The sequence below is a fragment of the Monodon monoceros genome, unplaced genomic scaffold (genome assembly GCF_005190385.1).
Source record: "Monodon monoceros isolate NGI ecotype Baffin Bay Population unplaced genomic scaffold, NGI_Narwhal_1 Super_Scaffold_14, whole genome shotgun sequence".
NCBI lineage: Eukaryota > Metazoa > Chordata > Mammalia > Artiodactyla > Monodontidae > Monodon > Monodon monoceros.
In genome coordinates, this window is record NW_021703770.1 from 30,719,392 (window position 1) to 30,738,120 (window position 18,729).

General features: G+C 40.8%; 1 protein-coding gene across 1 annotated transcript in view; it reads right to left on the bottom strand.

Annotated features, from left to right (window-relative positions):
- RIMS2 (regulating synaptic membrane exocytosis 2) overlaps nt 1-18,729 on the bottom strand; it is a 649,263-nt gene that overhangs the window by 620,587 nt on the left and 9,947 nt on the right. Inside the window, exon 3 of the mRNA XM_029222530.1 lies at nt 4,552-4,620. The gene's annotated coding sequence lies outside the window, so the exon portion shown is untranslated. The remainder of the gene's footprint in view (nt 1-4,551; nt 4,621-18,729) is intronic.

Below are 18,729 nucleotides of genomic sequence, written 5' to 3' on the forward strand. Positions count from 1 at the left end.
TTTGTTAGTCTTTAGCTATTTGGAGCAGCACCACTTTAAATAATTAATGAAATTTGAAAAAAAAGAATTAGTGATTTCTTTCTTTGCTGATAAAGCCAGGATGTATCAATATTAACTAGCTGTGAAAGAAGAGAGAACTTTCAGATGATTTTCTAGGAACAGTTCTGCTTAACTAAAAGGCTCAGATAGCAGGAAACCAGATATAAAACTGGAATGGCAGACTATAAAGTATAATTATTATTTTGTTCAACCATCCACTTGCCATCAAATATACAAAACATTATTCTTTTTACAGTGAGTTCAATGATTTCATTCTGTCTCTCCAACCATTAGCTATTTTTTCCAGTTTGTTCTTCCCCTAAAATATCATCTATTCTAGGGCTTCCCTGGTGGTGCAGTGGCTGGGAATCTGCCTGCCAATGCAGGGGACACAGGTTCAAGCCCTGGTCCCAGAAGATCCCACATGCCGCGGAGCTACTGAGCCTGCAAGCCGCAACTACTGAAACCGCGAGCCACCGCTATTGAGCCCGTGAGCCACAGATACTGAGGCCCACGCGCCTAGAGCCCGTGCTCTGCAACAAGAGAAGCCACCGCGATGAGAAGCCCACGCACTGCAACGAAGAGTAGCCCCCGCTTGCCACAGCTGGAGAGGGCCCACGTGCAGCAACGGGGACCAAACATAGCCAAAAATGAATAAATAAAATAAATAAATTTTTAAAAAATATCTATTCTATCAGTTCTGATGACCACATCTATAGGTGACACCTGAATTTTCATGTCTTATGTCTCACATTTGTAACTACTTCTTAGAAATATCTGCATGCTTATCTTGCCATCAGCCCAAATCAAATATATTTAAAAGTAAACATAATTCCACTTCTATCTAGGATGGAGAGAGCTGAAAAGAATATTGTTTCCACCTTAATAAAAAGAAAAAGCAGGTCAATCAACATAATCATACCTTTTCTTAAGCCCATCAAACAGCTGATATCACAGGGCAAAAAAAGTACATTGAAATCCAAAGAAAGACAGAAACTTCCAAGGAGAGAGAGGTCAAGAACACAGGCTCACTCGTGGCAGAGCACAAAAGGGAGAAACTCCAGGTGCAGCACAAGCAGGTAAGAAGGCTACAACTAATTTTTTAATGAATTGTTAAAGGCTGAGTGTGGGCTAGTGAGAGAGTTTAGAAACCCTGGGAGCTGCAGACACAGGGGGGAGATCACACCCACCTGCAGGTTCTTCTCCATGAATATCCACTGACTGTATCAATATATGCGTAATGGAGAGTACATGGTGTCTGAACAGGGCCATTCTATAGGGACAGGAAACATTTACAGATGAACATCAGTGAAACCATGGTGGGGGAAAAAAGTCACAGAGGACTACAAACAGCTTGAATATCATGCGCACACATGTGTTTATGTTTGGGAAGGAAATTGGAGGAGGCAGGAGGGGTACAGGAGTTCTCAATTTGCCTTGGAGATGAAAGGTTTTAGGTATCAACTATAGTGTGGCTTTTTCCCAACAATTTCCTATCATGAGGCTTGGCAGTTATTAGTGCCATTATGGGAAGATGTAGAGGAAGCAGTGTGAAATCAAGACTGAGAAACGGGGGGGACTTCTCTGGTGGCGCAGTGGTTAAGACTCTGCGCTCCCAATGCAGGGGGCCCGGGTTCCATCCCTGGTCAGGAAACTAGATCCCACATGCATGCCGCAACTAAGAGTTCACATGCCGGAACTAAGGAGTCTGAGAGCTGCAACTAAGGAGCCCACTTGCAGCAGCAACTAAGACCCGACACAACCAAATAAATAAATAAACAAAATAATTTTTAAAAAGACTGAGAAACGGTTGAGATGAAAGACAAAGTGTAGCAGCTTTTCTATGTGGCTGTTCCCTTCTCAAAAACAGCCTTATCCATCACCCCTACCCACTCCACTTGCTTCCTTACGCTTACATGTCAATTTCTGCCTGCACTTCTGCTGCCAAGGGTATGTTTATGAAGTTCTTATCTTATTACCTGCAATATGGACCATCTCTTTTTCCCTTGTCTGACTGCCCCTTGGGATTTTCTCCCACCACAGTGAGTGAGGGCAGGGCACTAAATAAGAGCCCAGGAGAGTATCCCCAGGTTTGCCTTATCTGGCTGATGGCTGTCTCTGAACCAGATGCCATCTTTTACTGACACTGGACACGGGTATGGGTCTCCCATTTCTGAGATAGCACAGTGTCATATGCCCTGTTTTCTTTTGTTCACTTAGAGAGCTGTTTCTACCACCCAAGTCACTTCCTTTTAATAACTTCCAAACCTTTTCCACATTCTAAAGTCAAAATTTTGTGTTGCTTGTGTTAACCACTGGACTCAATCAGCAGCTTTGTTTTAAAAACAAGGCTACAAAAATCCTCTATGTTAAAACAGAATTGGTCTTTGGGGAAGAGGAGCTCTAAGAAAAATGTGTTTGGAGTTTAATCACACCACCAACAAAATAATTTAAAAGTCATTTGAATTACAAGTAATCAAAAACATATCATTGCTCACCAAACCTAAATGGCTACATGAACCTCTACCTGTAGGGAAGAATGGAGCAATTGTGGTAGAAAGAGAATAAAGAATTGGAACATACGTTTCTTTGGTTTAACCTCAGACATAGGGAAAATCTGATTTGAAGGAAAATGTATGTAAAACGTTTTTCACTATGCTGCAGTCACACATTGGATTTCAGTGCGCGCTGGGGAAAAAGGTACATTTTGACCCATTCCAGTTCATTCTCAGGACTAGACACGGCATGATTTGGAGGGAACTAGAAAGATCTCATACCCCAAAATAATCTTTTTTATACCTTGGGACAAAAATATATCAGAATAACCCCCAGAGAGTATCTTCCTAGAATTCCCTGACTGGTAAGTTTTGGCATCATCACCTGTCATATGGACTGTGGCTTTTCTTTTAATTAATTAATTGATTGATTGATTTTTGTCTCTAATTTCCCCTCCTTTCTGAGTCTTGTTATCTCATCTCAGGCAGTCAGTCACTTATATTTCAGCATGGCTTTGTCCTAGTACAAAAATTTCAGGATATAAATTATCCAGAGTGATAGGAGTACAGTCTGGCTACTTAAACTCAGTTTGATGCTTCTTAACTCATTAAACCCAAGTTTAACAGACTGTTACTCAAAATTCACTGCCACGTCAGTTGGTGATTCAGCTCAGTTCTAGTCACTACGCACTGCCCTTGGTCCCAAATGAAAACAGCTTTCTCTCTGCAACTTCTGGATACTGCTTGAACAGTTCTCTTTGGATTCTATCTTAAACCCCTTTATCAAATTTCTAATCTCAGGAGCCCTAGGCCTATTCAGGTGAAGTGATTTAAACTGCTTCTTCCTCCTTCTAAGCCTTTTCTAGACAACTTATCTGTATAAAGCTAATGTACTTCTCCCACTGGACTCTCCTAGTGTCCTTCCTGCTCTGGTTCCTCATGCCTCTGGAACTTTCCCCAAGTGTCTCTTTAAGTAACTTCTACCTTTCATTTTATCCATCTTTTCCTCTCATAGTTTTACCTCCAGGACTTCCAGAACCTTCATCCTATCCCTCTTTTTTTTTTTTTTGAAATGGATAATTTTTTTTTTTACATCTTTATTGGAGTATAATTGCTTTACAATGGTGTGTTAGTTTCTGCTTTATAACAAAGTGAATCAATTATACATATACATATGTTCCCATATCTCTTCCCTCTTGTATCTCCCTCCCACCCTGCCTATCCCACCCCTCTAGGTGGTCACAAAGCACTGAGCTGATCTCCCTGTGCTATGCGGCTGCTTCCCACTAGCTATCTATTTTACGTTTGGTAGCGTATATATGTCCATGCCACTCTCTCGCTTTGTCACAGCTTACCCTTCCCCCTCCCCATATCCTCAAGTCCATTCTCTAGTAGGTCTGTGTCTTTATTCCTGTCTTACCCCCATCCTATCCCTCCTGATAAAACATAAAGCCCATTTACATTTCAGTTACTCTTGCTTCCATATGAACAAGAGCACTATATCCTTAAATCCACACATTCACTGGGGAAGGGTTATCTTTTTTTTAGTCACAAGTTTAATCATCAAAAATCTTGTTAGCCAAGACTGCTTTACATTTGGCACCTGATTAAGACAGGAAGACCCTATCGTAGGGCATAGCCTAGGACCTGGATGCAGAGATGGTTAGGAAACACATGGGAGATTACAGTAATTCATTAAGGCTCCAGAAAGGATACAGCTCCAAAATTTGGGGAAGAGGTCAAGGAAAGGTTAGCTTCTGATATTCAAACTAAAAAATTTGGATAGGACTGCATCTGCAAAAATGACTCACTTTCAGTGATTTAAAAACATGTCCCGAATGGAGCCATTGTCTCTTAGTCCAATTAAGAAAGTCACTGGGTTTCTCAAAAAACTAGTCCACTCAGTGATATTGTCAAATGCCTCAGATTCTTGTTGTGCTGTCATAACAGGAGGATTGGAAGTCGGCCTCAGACCTGAGAAAAGGAAGGCAAGAGAGCAAGCTGATATTAGACTTACCCAGCATCCCCAGATGGCAGGACACTTTGGCTTCGGAGGACCAATGTCAATTATTTAGTTAGACTATACCTAGAATAGAACAGGGGCAAGGTACACTTAATTTTATAAAAATAGCCAGTAATTACATCTAACTATTTTTGTTGTTATTATTTTCACCAAGTGTTGCAGTAGGCAGAGAGAGCTAGGAAGAGGAGCGGATATGAATGTCACGGATGAGGAAAATGATGTACATTTAGTGCCAGATAGGAAAATAAATTGCTAAATGGAAGTTTCACAAGAGATGCAGCTCAGGAGTGGGTGAACAGAAAGAAAGACTCAGAGAGAGGCAAGGCTGACCTACTGATAAGAGAAAGTTGGGATGAGGCATAATCACAAGGGAATGCATTTATAGATAACACCTGAATCTAAATGCCTGCATGAAGAGGAAAATTGGGAGAAGACGTCCCATGTGGAGCTTGCTATAGCAAGCATTTTTTTTCCCAATGAAGTTGATACTTTGTAATGTCAAGCAATTGAGGGGTAAGCATTTAGAACCAAAGTAGAAGATAGGGAATAGCATTTGATTAGTTGGATGTATTAAATCAGCTATCAAGACAGACTACATAAATGCTGCTAGAACTGTGTTACTTAATATAAGAAATAAGTTCAGGGTTTCCCCAATTTTAGTCTTTGGGAACTACCTTTATCATCTTGGCCATATCCTCATACCACTTATACTCTGTTTAATGTAATTCTTTAAAACAATTAATTTTTTTCACACTTTAGCTTCATCCTAAACAATAGTATCTATGACCCCATGAGTTTGATAAGCTAGTTACATCTTTTTCTAACATATATTAATGTAAATGTATAACCTTAAAAGTTCTTCATCTGTGTGACAGAATAAATGAACCTGTGTATTGTACAACTGGTGATACACAGATCCCATTCTGAGAAACCCTAAGGTATATCAATATATTGTCTACCGTAATGTTGTGGTTTGGTGTGTAAGAAAGTAAGTACTAAATGCTCTTAGAACTTTTTCTTCAGGTTCCTTCCCTTTTGAGAGGAAAAAGGAGGAAAAATATAGCATCATTAATTCCCTCCTACTTGGGTGGCTCAGGGACTTATTTTTAAGTTATTGAAACCGCTGACTACTCAAAGTGTAAGCCAGGGTGGGTAGCCATTTGTAAGAGGGCTTTAGATTAATAGAAGAGCAAGCTCTCCCCTGGTATGGAAGGAAGTGTATGTAGAGAGGCAGATGGAGTGATTGATTGCTCCTGGATACACTGAATATGCTTTTATTCAGGCTACAACACACCATAAAGAAAAGCTGTGGATGGGAATGAACAGTGTACCTGTTGAAAGGCAGACCCTCTTTGGAGAAAATCAACTAACATTTATATTCAAGTACCCACATACTATGAAGAACAGGTAAAGATCCAGCCTACTTGGACCCACTGCACACATCCTTATTGAGTTTCTACCAAAATGTAGCACCAACATTTTGTCTCCCAATTGGATTTACCACTAAGAGAGAGAAGTTGAAGCAAATAGCCAATGTTGGCATCTGGATATACATAAATTCTGTAAATTCTGAAATTGGCATCCTAACTTATAAATCAGCCTCTTCTGAGTTAAGTTAGAATGAATGAGTTGCCCCTAGACTTGAACAATTTTGTAGGAAGTAAAAAAATAATTTTTCAACCTGCAAGGCTAAACATCTGTGGAGCCTCTGCTAAGAAAATCATTCATAGTTGGGGCCCAGGTTGATCAGAAGGCTAGCCTATCTTTCTTTGAAACCTCAGTAGGTAAACGGGTACTAAAGACAAACTTAATCTCTGGTCCAGTTTTCCAAAGGTTGGCTCTGCTCGTTGGATAGCATTCTGAGGGGTTCCTATTACTCATCTCAAAGCTACATCTAACATCTTACTAATGGAGGCTCTGCCTTGATATTCAATGAAAGATATTCACTAATGGAGTATTTTAAGAAATGAAATGAGTTTATGTGGTAGGTAGAGTATTTTGAAACATAGCAAAGATTGGTTTGTGCTAGAAGCCTTCATTTGGTGAGAAGACTGGCTTCTTGTCACCAAACCATCTGCCTGTCTTCCATGGGCTATGCTGACCTTCTTGTTAAATTGTCTTTTGCCCACTTAGCTCATCAGTTAACAAACTCTGTTAATTAGATGCTAAGAGAACAAGGTGATGTCTAGGTAGCTAGGTAGCAAAATCCAGAACCAACTTCTAATTATACAGTACTGAAAACAAAGTCTTTATCACTAAATAAGCTCTGTCTGTAGCAGGTTAGTACATAAACTTTATTTTTACTTTTCTTTTAAGTGGTCAGGCTGGGCTAACTTCACAAAAGTAGTTACTGCTATAGAAGTCTTAGAAAAAAACAGTGGTAAATCTTCATGACCTTGGGTTTGTCAATGGCTTCTTAGCTATGACACCAAAAGCATGAGCAATAGAGGAAAAAAATAGATAAATTGAACTTCATCAAAATTTAAAACTTTTGGGGCTTCCCTGGTGGCACAGTAGTTGAGAGTCTGCCTGCCAGTGCAGGGGATGCGGGCTCGAGCCCTGGTCTGGGAGGATCCCATGTGCCGCGGAGCGGCTGGGCCCGTGAGACACAACTACTGAGCCTGCGCATCTGGAGCCTGTGCTCCGCAGCAGGAGAGGCCGCAGCAGTGAGAGGCCCGCGCACCGCGGTGAGGGGTGGCCCCTGCTTACCACAACTGGAGAAAGCCCTCGCACAGAAACGAAGACCCAACACAGCCAAAAATAAATAAATAAATAAATAAATTTATTAAAAAAAAATTTTTTTTAACTTTTGTGCATCAAAGGACATTGTCAAAAACTGAAAAAACCCACATAACTGGAGAGAAAATTTGCAAATCACATATCCAAGAGGGGACTTGTACCCAGAAAATATAAAGAACTCTTACAACTCAGTAACAGAAAAATAAATAGCCCAATTAAAAAATGGGCAAAGAGACGTACAGATGATCCCTAACTTATGGTGATTTTTTGACTTTATGATACACATTCAATAGAAACCGTACTTTGAATTTTATTCTTTTCCTGGGGCTAGCTAGCAATATGCAATAGGATACTCGCACAATGCTGGGCACTGGCAGTGAGGTACAGCTCCCAGTCAGCCACGAGATCATGAGGGTAAACAATCGATACACTTCCAACCATTTTGTACCCATACAACCATTCTGTTTTTCATCTTCAGTAGAGTATTCAATAAGTTACATGAGATATTCAGCGGTTTATTATAAGATAGGCTTTGTGTTAGATGGTTTTGCCTAACTGTAAGCCAATGTAATTGTTCTGAGTATGTTTAAGGTTAGCTAGGCTGAATCATGTTCAGTAGGTTAGGTATATTAAATGCATTTTTGACTTATGATATTTTCACTTTACAGTGGGTTTATTGGGACATAGCCCCACCAGAAGTCGAGGAAGATCTATATAGACTTTTCTTCAAAGAAGACATTCAAATAGCCTACAAGCACATGAAAAGATGCTCAACTTCATTAATCATTAGGGAAATGCAAGTCAAAACCACAATGAGATGCCACTTTACATCCACTAGGATGGATATAATTTTTTTTTTAAGTAAATTTATTTATTTACTTTTGGCTGTGTTGGGTCTTCGCTGCTGCATGCGGGCTTTTCTCTAGTTGCGGCGAGCGGGGGCTACTCTTCGTTGCGGTGCGCGGGGCTTCTCATTGCGGAGGCTTCTCTTGTTGGGAGCATGGGCTCTAGGCGCGCGGGCTTCAGTAGTTGTGGCACGCAGGCTCATAGTTGTGGCACACGGGCTTAGTTGCTCCGCGGCATGTGGGATCTTCCCAGACCCGGGCTCGGACCCGTGTCCCCTGCATTGGCAGGCGGATTCTTAACCACTGTGCCATCAGGGAAGTCCGTAGGATAGATATAATTTTTAAAAAGGAAAACAAGTGTCGGTAAGGATGTGAACAAATTGGAACTCCTGTACCTTGCTGATGGATAACTAACATGGTGCAGCTGCTGTGGAAAATCGTGTGGTGGTTCCTCAAAAAGCTAAACATAAAATTATCATATGACTAGCAGATCCACTTCAATGTATGTAGCCAAAAGAATTTAAAACAGGTACTCAAACAAACACTCTCACATAAATGTCTATGGCAGTACTATTCACAATAGCCCAAAGGTGAAAAAAACCCAAATGTTCATCAATGAATAAGTGGATAAACAAAATGTAGTATATGAATACAGTGAAATACTATTCAGCCATAAAAGAAATAGAGTACCAATACCTGCTATGATGTAGATAAGCCTCAGAAACATGATGCTAGTTGAAGGGAGCCAGACACAAAAGGTCACATATTGAATGATTCCATTTATATTAAATATCCAGAATAGGTAAATCCACAAAGACAAAAAGCATATCGGTGCTTGCTCCAGACTGAAGGGAGGTAATGGCGAGTGACTGCTTCATGGGTATGGGTTTTCTTTTGGGGGTGATGAAAATGTTTTGGAACTTGATAGAGGTGGTGGTTGCACAACACTGTGAATATACTAAATGCCGATGAACTGTACACTTCAAACTGGTCGATTTTATGTTATGTGAATTTAACCTCAGTTTAAAACCAAAAGCAGTTGATGATTGTTACTTAATGATCTGACATGCAAGTGTGAAGCCAGAATCAACAGAATGCCCCATCGTTATAGCCATGACTTTTGATGGAGTATACAGCCCATTGAATTGGAATAATTTTGTAAAGAACCATAAAAGGCTATCTTTTCAGGGGAATCCTTTTTAAGAGTGTGTATGCTCAAAGTTTAACTGATATCTGTTAAATAGCAGTATAAATTATTTAGCACTGTTTCCCCATAACTGATGGAGAATTGGTTCAGAACAAGTGACATTAATTTGAACACGACTGGCTATCCGAAGTGACTAGGAGATCCTGGGGAACTTGATAGTGTCGGGTGATGAAGCAGATAGATACATGGCACTGCAGCTGACAGCTTAGAAACCATAGAAGTACATCTACTATTCTGAGGAGTACTAATTAGGACCAGGGGAAATCAATAGGAGAAGTGCTTTAGAAGAGTTGTACATCACTCTACTAAAAGCAGGTGAATCTGCCAGGAGAGCAGGTTCTATTCCCGGGGATACAGATTTGGGGTAGAAAAACGAAGAATCCTTACAGGGAAGATGTGCTTTCTACTGTATGGAAGTCAGTTTTATTAACTTACACACAAAGAAATGCTTTGATATGAGCCACCTGAACCTCTGATTAAAAGGGATTAACTTTAAATTTGCTCTTTTCTGTAACTGGCCTCATTTCCCAAACTGGTTAAAAATTATTACCACCCTAAGGATGATTCTTGAACTGTGTTACATGCACAGCTTGATAATGTGCAAATGTTTCCATAACACTAAACTATCACCTCTCTTCCACCCTTTGGAAAAGTCGAGTTTACTTACCGAATTGAAAAAAGCTTATAATGATCACTACAGATGGAACAATCTCACCTAAAATAGCCAAGAAATAAAATGAAAAGTTACGTTTATCCTTTGGGGTCGGGGTGGGGGGTGGTTAGACTGAAACTCAAACCAAGTCTGGATCAGTTAAGATGTTTTCTCGGCTGTAAGTATTCAGAAAATCAAACTAACAGTGGCCTAAACCAGTAGGGATTTATTTGTCTCACAGAATTAGAAGACAGGAGGTCAGATTTCCTGCTGAATGATGCCATCAATGACCCTGGCCTTTTCTATCTTTCTATTCCATCCTACTTAGCCTCACACTTTGGACTCATGGTCACAATATGGCTACCACCGTACCAGGTATCACGTTCACATTTAAGACATAATGAAAGATGGATGAGTGCTGGAAGGAAGAAGGTGGCATCAGCCACATCTGCCCCTTTTTAGGAAAAAAAAGGCTTTCCTGGAAGGCTCACAGTAGATCTCTGCTTATGCCATATTGGCCAGAACAGGTCACAGGGCCAGACCTAACTGTAAGCCTGGTAGAAAGAAAATATTTAGCATTTCTAGCCTCCCTAGTGGAAGGTTGGGAATGGGGAAGAGGGCGGGGAATGGGTTTAGGCTGGTCTTATTTCATTGTTTGCCACACTTTTCCTTGTACAAACATTAAAAAGATTCTTAGATGGAGAAGTAAAATAACCGATTTTATGGATAATAACAAGAACATGGACAATGTATGACTCCTTTTCCAACTCTCGTAATCTAGGAAGTGTGAAGATGCTTGTTTCCACTTCATTTCAGGAAAAAGGAAAACTGAGCTACTTTAAATGGTTTGTGGCCTTCCTTTTCAGGTCCTAAAATATCTTCATGCATATTGACTCGTTTGGTTTTCCTACATTTCAGAGAAAGACAGTGGAGATTGGGGATGAGGGGAAGATGAGAAACGAGCCACATGATCATTTACTCACCCAAATTTAGAAATTTAAGGGGTCCTGGTTTGGATTTCAGGCTATTTTAGCCAAGTATTTTGTCCCTACTATTCTTCCTCCCTGTAAATGCCCGATTAAACACATACACTTACACACACACAAACACACACACACACACACAGATTATAAACAGTCACCACCAGCATAAGCGAAGGAAGAAATTACCTAAACCTTGGCCTGGGCAATGGAAGGCTGTGACTGAATACCCAATGCCATGAAAGGAGGGAAATTATTTTTTCCCTAGGGAATACAAATCTCTTTTAAGTTATCACACCTGAGAAATGGATTTATGCAGCAATAATTTAGGGAACAGTGGTCAGATTTATGATGACATAAAATACATTCAATTTCCAAAACAAATCCAGCTTCCTCTTTGTTATCCACAGAACCTATCTTACCCAACCAGGCAAAGTAAGCTTAACCTTGACAAACTGCCTCCCTGCAGGAAATGCTTGCGTCAGCTGGCAGATTTTCCCAGCTACGGATTTGTAACGACTTTCTTAATTTTGAAGAACAGACTAAATGACTACATAAGGATCTGAATATGACCACCCACAAATCTTTCTGCTAACTGATTAGTATGAGTTATTATTAAGTGTGTCTTCCATCTTTCATAAGCATTTCCTGTGCTGGCGCATCCTTTGTGATACTACATATTGCCTCTGACAAATGATTCAAAAATAAAATATGAGCTTCAAAGGAAATGAAGCCAACTGTGTGGCAGAATAGATTTCAAGGAAGAGTTTAATAACATCTTAGGGGGAAGAACTTTAAAAATACATTTTCCGAGAAAAAAAGATAGTAGCTTTAAGGTTTGCACATTAATGGAAAAATAAGTTTTAGCAAAAGAACAAAAGTCTTCATAAAGTGCAATGTTTATAGGTTTAGCATTTGAGCTTTAATAACTTGGCTGCAATTGTGATAGGAATAATCTGTAAATATCACTGGAAAGGCAAAATACATTCTCTTCTCCCAGGTTGAAATGGACTTCTAATCTGCTAGCCAAAGGGCATAGTTTAACTATCTCTATGGCAACCATTTTTTTTCATTTATCTCAGCGTCTGAAGAAAGAACATGCTGTGTACAGCTTGGTAATGCAGTTGTCCCAGACTTTAATAAATTTGCTTTTACATGCTGTTTACAGACTATCGTATCTACAATCTTAGATATTAAGGCTGAGAGATACACAGGGTCTTCATAAAGTTCTTCTACAGATATCTGGTTATATTAATTCCCTTTGGCAAACTCTTATAGTACAATGTTTTATATTTTGGAAAGTACATCTTAATCATTTCCATTTATCTTCCCAATACCCATAAGGATGGAGTAAGCTCCAGACGTGGAAAACGTTGGCTAATATTGAAGGCAGAAGAGTCTGCTGACCTTTCATAGACATTTTACAACAACCATCAGAGGCTGAGAAGACAGAAAATCATCTTGTCACAAATGCCATAATGAAGAAGGACAGCCAAAGTTGCAGACGTGAGAATCTAATATTGGAACTGAGAGAAAGAAAGAGTTAGACCTACTAGCTTCCAAACTTGGAGAATAGTAATAGCTAGCCCATAAGTGGTGAGCTAAGAGTGCTGGGCACTGGAATAAGTATTTTACATACTCAATTGTCACTGAAATCTCACAAGATTCCTGTGAAGAAGATATTACCACCATTTTCAGATATGGAGAGGAGGTTTAGGGAAATTGCTCAGTAAAAGTTAGATCCCTTCTCTGCTATTCTCCACTATGATGATGTATAACAAATGATAATCATTCACTTGGTCATACTTGATTTCATGCTGTAAGTATTTAGTGGACAACTGCTTAGTGCTAGGTACTGGGCAAGTGATTGGGAAAACCAAACTAAACAAGACCAGCATAAGCCCTCCCCTCGCAGGCCTAACTTTGTTAGTCTAATGTGGTGCAGAGTCCATGGTTAAGAAGTGATAATAGCTAATACTTGCATAGCATGTGTTTTATGCCAGGCACTAAGTGTTTGACATATGTTATTTCACTTAATTCTCCTAACATCCGTACCACTTTACAGATGAAGAAACTCAGTCAAGGCTAGAGGCTGAGTAATTTACCCAGGGTTATACTCCTTGTGATTGGCAAAGTCAGGATTTGAACCCAAGCAGTCTAACTTGAGGAACCATGATCTTACTACTGTGCTATTCTTTCTCTCTAAAATTACTTATTGAAATAGGTTGATTAGAGACCTCTCTCATTGACTGCCAGGCCTGTCGGTTAACTGTTGGATATCTTTCGCTTAGAGAGAGTCCGAATGAGAAAAGAATGAAAGAAATAACATCTACTCAGGATATTGGGAAGAGGGGTTTTTTCAGGGATGTGACAAAGCAGGTCAGGGAGCTGAGAATACAGCTGAGGATAAGACAAGCATGGTCTGTGTCCCCTTTGAGCTCTCAGAGAAGCGCCCAGAGATTTCGGAATGAGGGAACTTCCTGCCCTATGGGGTCCAGAAAGTTTTCTCTGAGGAAATGGTGCTTGAGAAAATCTGAAAAATTTGGGACAAGCCCTGAGGGCAGAAGGAACACACTGTGGAAGTTTTGAGGCAGGAGAACGCACAATGTGATCAAAGAACTGAGAGAAGTTCAGTTAGGTGAACGCAGAGATGGAGGAGGAGTGTGGCACAAGGTGGAGGTGTGATGTTACTTGAGAGAGCAGACCGTGTTGAGAACCCTGGACTTCATTCTAATGGCAACAGTCAGCTATGGAAAAGCTTTTCAACACAGGAGAGTTATGGTGAAATTTGCTTTTTTAAAAAGATTACTTTGGCCAAACGGTAGAAAACAAATTAGAAGAGGGAGAAATTTATGTAAAAAGACCTATTAGGAAGTCTTTGCTTCCTAATTGTACTTTGAGTGAAGTTTGGTGGAAGGCTAGATTGGTGGGGTGTTGACAGTGGGGATGGAGAGGAGAGGGAAGACTCGAAGATAATTAGAAGGTACTTAGGACTTAATTACTAATGGAAAGACAGGGAAGAGCCCGGGACATCCATAGGTAGAAATCTAGCGTCTGGGTAATTATCAAACTAATTAGTGGAGCAATGCTAGCAAGTTGCAGGGCAGATAGAAGAAGCCGGAGGTTGCGTGTAGGATGCTGGTATGGCAGCTGGAGGAGAAGGCAGGGATTGATGCCTAGGATGACAGTAGGAAGAGGAATGTGGGTGGTTGTGGGGAGGGAGGCTCCTGAGGTTTCTTTGCCACTTTCAAAACCACTTCTTAAATATTTTACTAAAATTCACTTTAGCTCTCTGGTGCAGATTTACTGATGAAGGTAAAATTTGAGCTAATAATTTTTTTTTTTTTGCGGTACGCGGTCCTCTCACTGTTGTGGACTCTCCCGTTGCGGAGCACAGACTCTGGATGCGCAGGATCAGCGGCCGTGGCTCACGGGCCCAGCCGCTCCGCGGCATGTGGGATCCTCCCGGACCGGGGCACGAACCCATGTCCCCTGCATCGGCAGGCGGACTCTCAACCACTGCGCCACCAGGGAAGCCCGAGCAGATAATTTTTAAATGGAGAAAAGTTATTAGCCAATTCATATATTAAGATGCTGTTAATATTTTCTTCATCAACACAAATCAACTTTGAGCTGAAGTCTCCTTTACCTACTAAATCATCACTGGCAACATTAGTACTGGAAAGGCAGTGTCTAGTCTACCTGAACTTGCCTTATAGAAGTTTATTTGTAAGACTACTATTTGACTCTTGGAATATAATTTCTAATAGAATAAGTTACAAATCATGAATGACTTCCCAAACCAGTTCATAAAAATTTATTTTAAGCCTTAATATAGCTAGAATAAGAATCTATATAAATCATGTTGAAGTGATCAGTCACATTTATTCAACAAGCTCAGTCTAGCATCTGTTAGATTCTGTTTATGTGCTGAGAAATCAACAACAAACAATACAAAGGTCTTTGCAGTCTAGTTGGAAATAAGGGGCTGAGGACAGGAGTTATGGCAACAAGGTTTTCTGTCCTCTTCTACCTTTACCCCTTTCTCATTTCTCTACCCCAAGAGTGGAAAGCAGAAACTGCCCAGGGAATGTAGGAAAGTGAAGTTTACTAAAGTAGAAATGTGATAGGCTTTCCTTCCTGCCCCTTCTCCCCTTCCCAGATGCTGCCACAGATTCCCTTCCTTTGTGCTCTTTCTCTCTATGGAATCTCTCTTCCTTGACCAACTGGGGCTAATCTGTGGATCAGTGGCAGGAATGTGGAGTAGGGCAGGGATTGAACAATGAGAAAAAAATAGTCTTTTTTTTAAAAATTAATTAATTTCTTTTTGGCTGCATTGGGTCTTCGTTGGTGCCCGCAGACTTTCTCTAGCTGTGGTGAGCGGGGGCTACTCTTTGTTGCGGTGCGCGGGCTTCTCATTGCAGTGGCTTCTCTTGTTGCAGAGCAAAGGCTCTAGGCGCGTGGGCTTCAGTAGTTGTGGCACGTAGGCTCAGTAGCTGTGGCACAGGGGCTTAGTTGCTCCGTGGCATGTGGGATCTTCCCAGACCAGGGCTCGAACCTGTGTCTCCTGCACTGGCAGGTGGATTCTTAACCACTGCACCACCAGGAAAGTCCCAAAAAAATAGTCTTGAGAAAAGCAAGACAGACTTACAAATGGAAAGAGAAAGGGAAAGATACATTCCCAACAGGAACAAAAAAGAGTCCCCATTGAAATCAGAAGAGGAGGCAGTTCATATGCAAGATACCCAAATCAATACAGGGCTTACCATTCTTTGTAGGATTCTCACTCAACTGTCTTTTTTTTTAAAGAAAATTAATTCTCTGAAAGGCAAGATTTACTTAGGAAAAATTAAGTTATTTCTAATGTAACTACCAAATGGTAATTTCCTAATGAATTAATTGGCTCAGAGCTATATGCTTGTTCTTAAAAAAACAGAAACTGACTATTGCTAACGTCAGCAGAAAAGGAATTTGTTGGAAAGGTAGAGGATAGGTCATAGATTGGACAGGAAGGCTAGACTCCAAGGCTGGAAATTTGAGAGGAGCCAGGGAAAATTAGGGAGCAGGCCAAATTCCCACTGCAAGAATTGTCTGTTTGTGACGTCTCAATGGACATGACAGCCATTTTTGCCTTCTGCTGCTGCTGGATGCACCTCCATGTGTGAATTCAAAACTGTCCCTGTATAATAGTTTCACTAGCCCCAGATTCAAAGCGCTGGGCAGAAGCATCTAATTGGCTTTGCCCATAAGGGAATGGGGCGAGGGAACGCCTGGCTCCGTCACTTCCAATAATCACACAGAATGGATTCCATCAGAGTAGATACTGGGCAGCCACAAAGAGGACAACTGCCCACTGCACCCTGCTTATGATAATTTACTAAAGTGTTCTTTTAATGAAAGGGTAGAATTTCAGCCAAGGATTTCAAAAGCATTTGCAAGGGCAGCAAAGAAATTCTGCCTCACGGTTATTTTCACTGGCTGACTCAAATAATAAGCACCACCCAGGTCTACATTTGACTTTGATTCTTAGATCTTGAAGCACACCTTTGTCAAGATTGCCATTTGTCTACTTGTGGCATTGTCTCATTAGAAACCCTCAGCTCTCTGAAGGTGTAGATATATCCATTTTATATATCCATTTTACATATGACATGACTGAGTCTCAAAGAGGATAGTGTTTTGCCTATAATCATGTACTATAGGCCTAATTGGTTATTATGGAATATAAACAGATTTGGAGTAATTAATTTCTTCTACCTTATTTACTCCAATTTAAGTAAAACATGACTAGTAAAATTATTTTTTTTTAATTATTTTTATTAATTACTTATTTTTGGCTGCGTTGGGTCTTCGTCGCTGCACGCGGGCTTTCTCTAGTTGCAGCAAGCGGGGGTTACTCTTCGTTGTGGTGCGCGGGCTTCTCACTGCGGTGGCTTCTCTTGTTGCGGAGCACAGGCTCTAGGCGCGCGGGCTTCAGTAGTTGTGGCGCACGGGCTTAGTTGCTCCACAGCATGTGGGATCTTCCCGCACCAGGGCTCGAACCTACGGCCCCTGCATTGGCAGGCGGATTCTTAACCACTGCGCCACCAGGGAAGCCCCTGTAAAATTATTTTTAAAAAATATATTTCCTCTAGGATTATTTCACATTTTTTCTTCTTAAAATGAATGATAGTGATTTGAAAGTCCCTGATGGATGAATAGGAAATTTCTTCGTTACAATAGAAATTGAGTCCATTAATTATAAATCAGAATAGATAATGCTATTCAAAGCTTCGCATTTCACCTGGAAAGAATCTATTTAATAAGATTGCTTTTTATAAATTCATTTCTGACCTATTTCCTTAAAGAATTGAAACTAGACTCAAATATATTTGTTCTAGTTAGTTGTTGTGTTTGAGTTTGAAACTTTTATATTTGGGATTCTATGTACAGTGATAACACAAGTAAGTTCAAACGAATTTTTAAATTAAAATTATGGATATTGAGAACAATAGCTTTGAGGACTGTGTACTACCATCATGCCAAACTCAGTATTTGGGCTTAAATTCCCGACAAATTCTAATTTTTGAAAGGAACTTTTTCACAAGTCTAACACTGCAAAGTTTTGATTAAGGAATCCTTGGGGAAACGTTTCTTCATGAGGAAGTTCAAGGTGTTAAAGCCAACAAAAAGCTTCGTAAATCATGCAAAGCAAGGCTTCCTGAACGTGTTAGCAGGACACCACCACCTCTGTACAGAGTTTCTATTTTATCCCTGCTAAGGTGAAGATAAAATTCCCTTTGAGGTAAAATTAGGAAGTCTGCAAAGTTTGTTCTCAGGTGCAAGGCATGCTGGGACCTCAGCAGCAAGAATAAGGTCTGGCCTGGCAACACAGGAGCTGTGGATGCTGGTAATTCTCCAGTGCTCTCAGAGGTGCTGTGGTTTAGCAAGCTCGAGCAGCATTCAGGGGCTTATTAGTGGTTGGTCAGAGCATGGAGGGAGGGTTTCTGAGTGGTGGTTCAGTGTAGGAACCAGACAAGACACATACCAAAGCATCCATTACGCCAGAAAGTAGGGCCTGGCCAGCAGGATCCAGCCACATGGGAGGTCAATTTAGTAGGAAGTAGTTAGAGTTCTGTGCCATTACTCACCACCAGGGCTCAGGGTGGCCATAGAGAGAAAGGAGGATTGGGATCTACAACCAGACGCAGGGAGACATTGAGGGTCTAGGGAGTCTAACTGAATTCCAAGCCTCCCTTGTACTTCCTACCTCAGTTAGATACAGCAGAGGCAAGACTGGGATGTGTTTGGGGCGAGCATCAGGAGACCTGGAGTAGAGGAGCTAGGAAAGCAGAGGCAGTCAAAGTGAGTTAAGGTTGACATCAATCTCCTCTCTCTGTGCCCGTCTATCAACTCAGGAGTGACCTGTCCCATACTGTGGACTCCCAAGTCCTTCCTATTTTCTTCACCTCCTTGCCCATATCAAAATACTGATGGGGTTTATTTTGATATGATTGCTGATATGATTGCAAAATACTGAGTGCTATTTGTTTTGATGGTTAAATGAACTGTATTAAGCATTTGGGGGACTTGCATCCCCAGAGCTCATTCTGAAGACGTCCCACCTCTAGCTCATGCTATGCGAGTGGTCAAGGGCAGATCTGCTGGCCAGGACCTCTGACGTGACTCTGCCCCAAAGGACTCTGCCCCCAAGTAAGTGATTCCCAACTAAGGGATTTCCCTCTCTCAGGAATTGAAGTTGAAAGACAT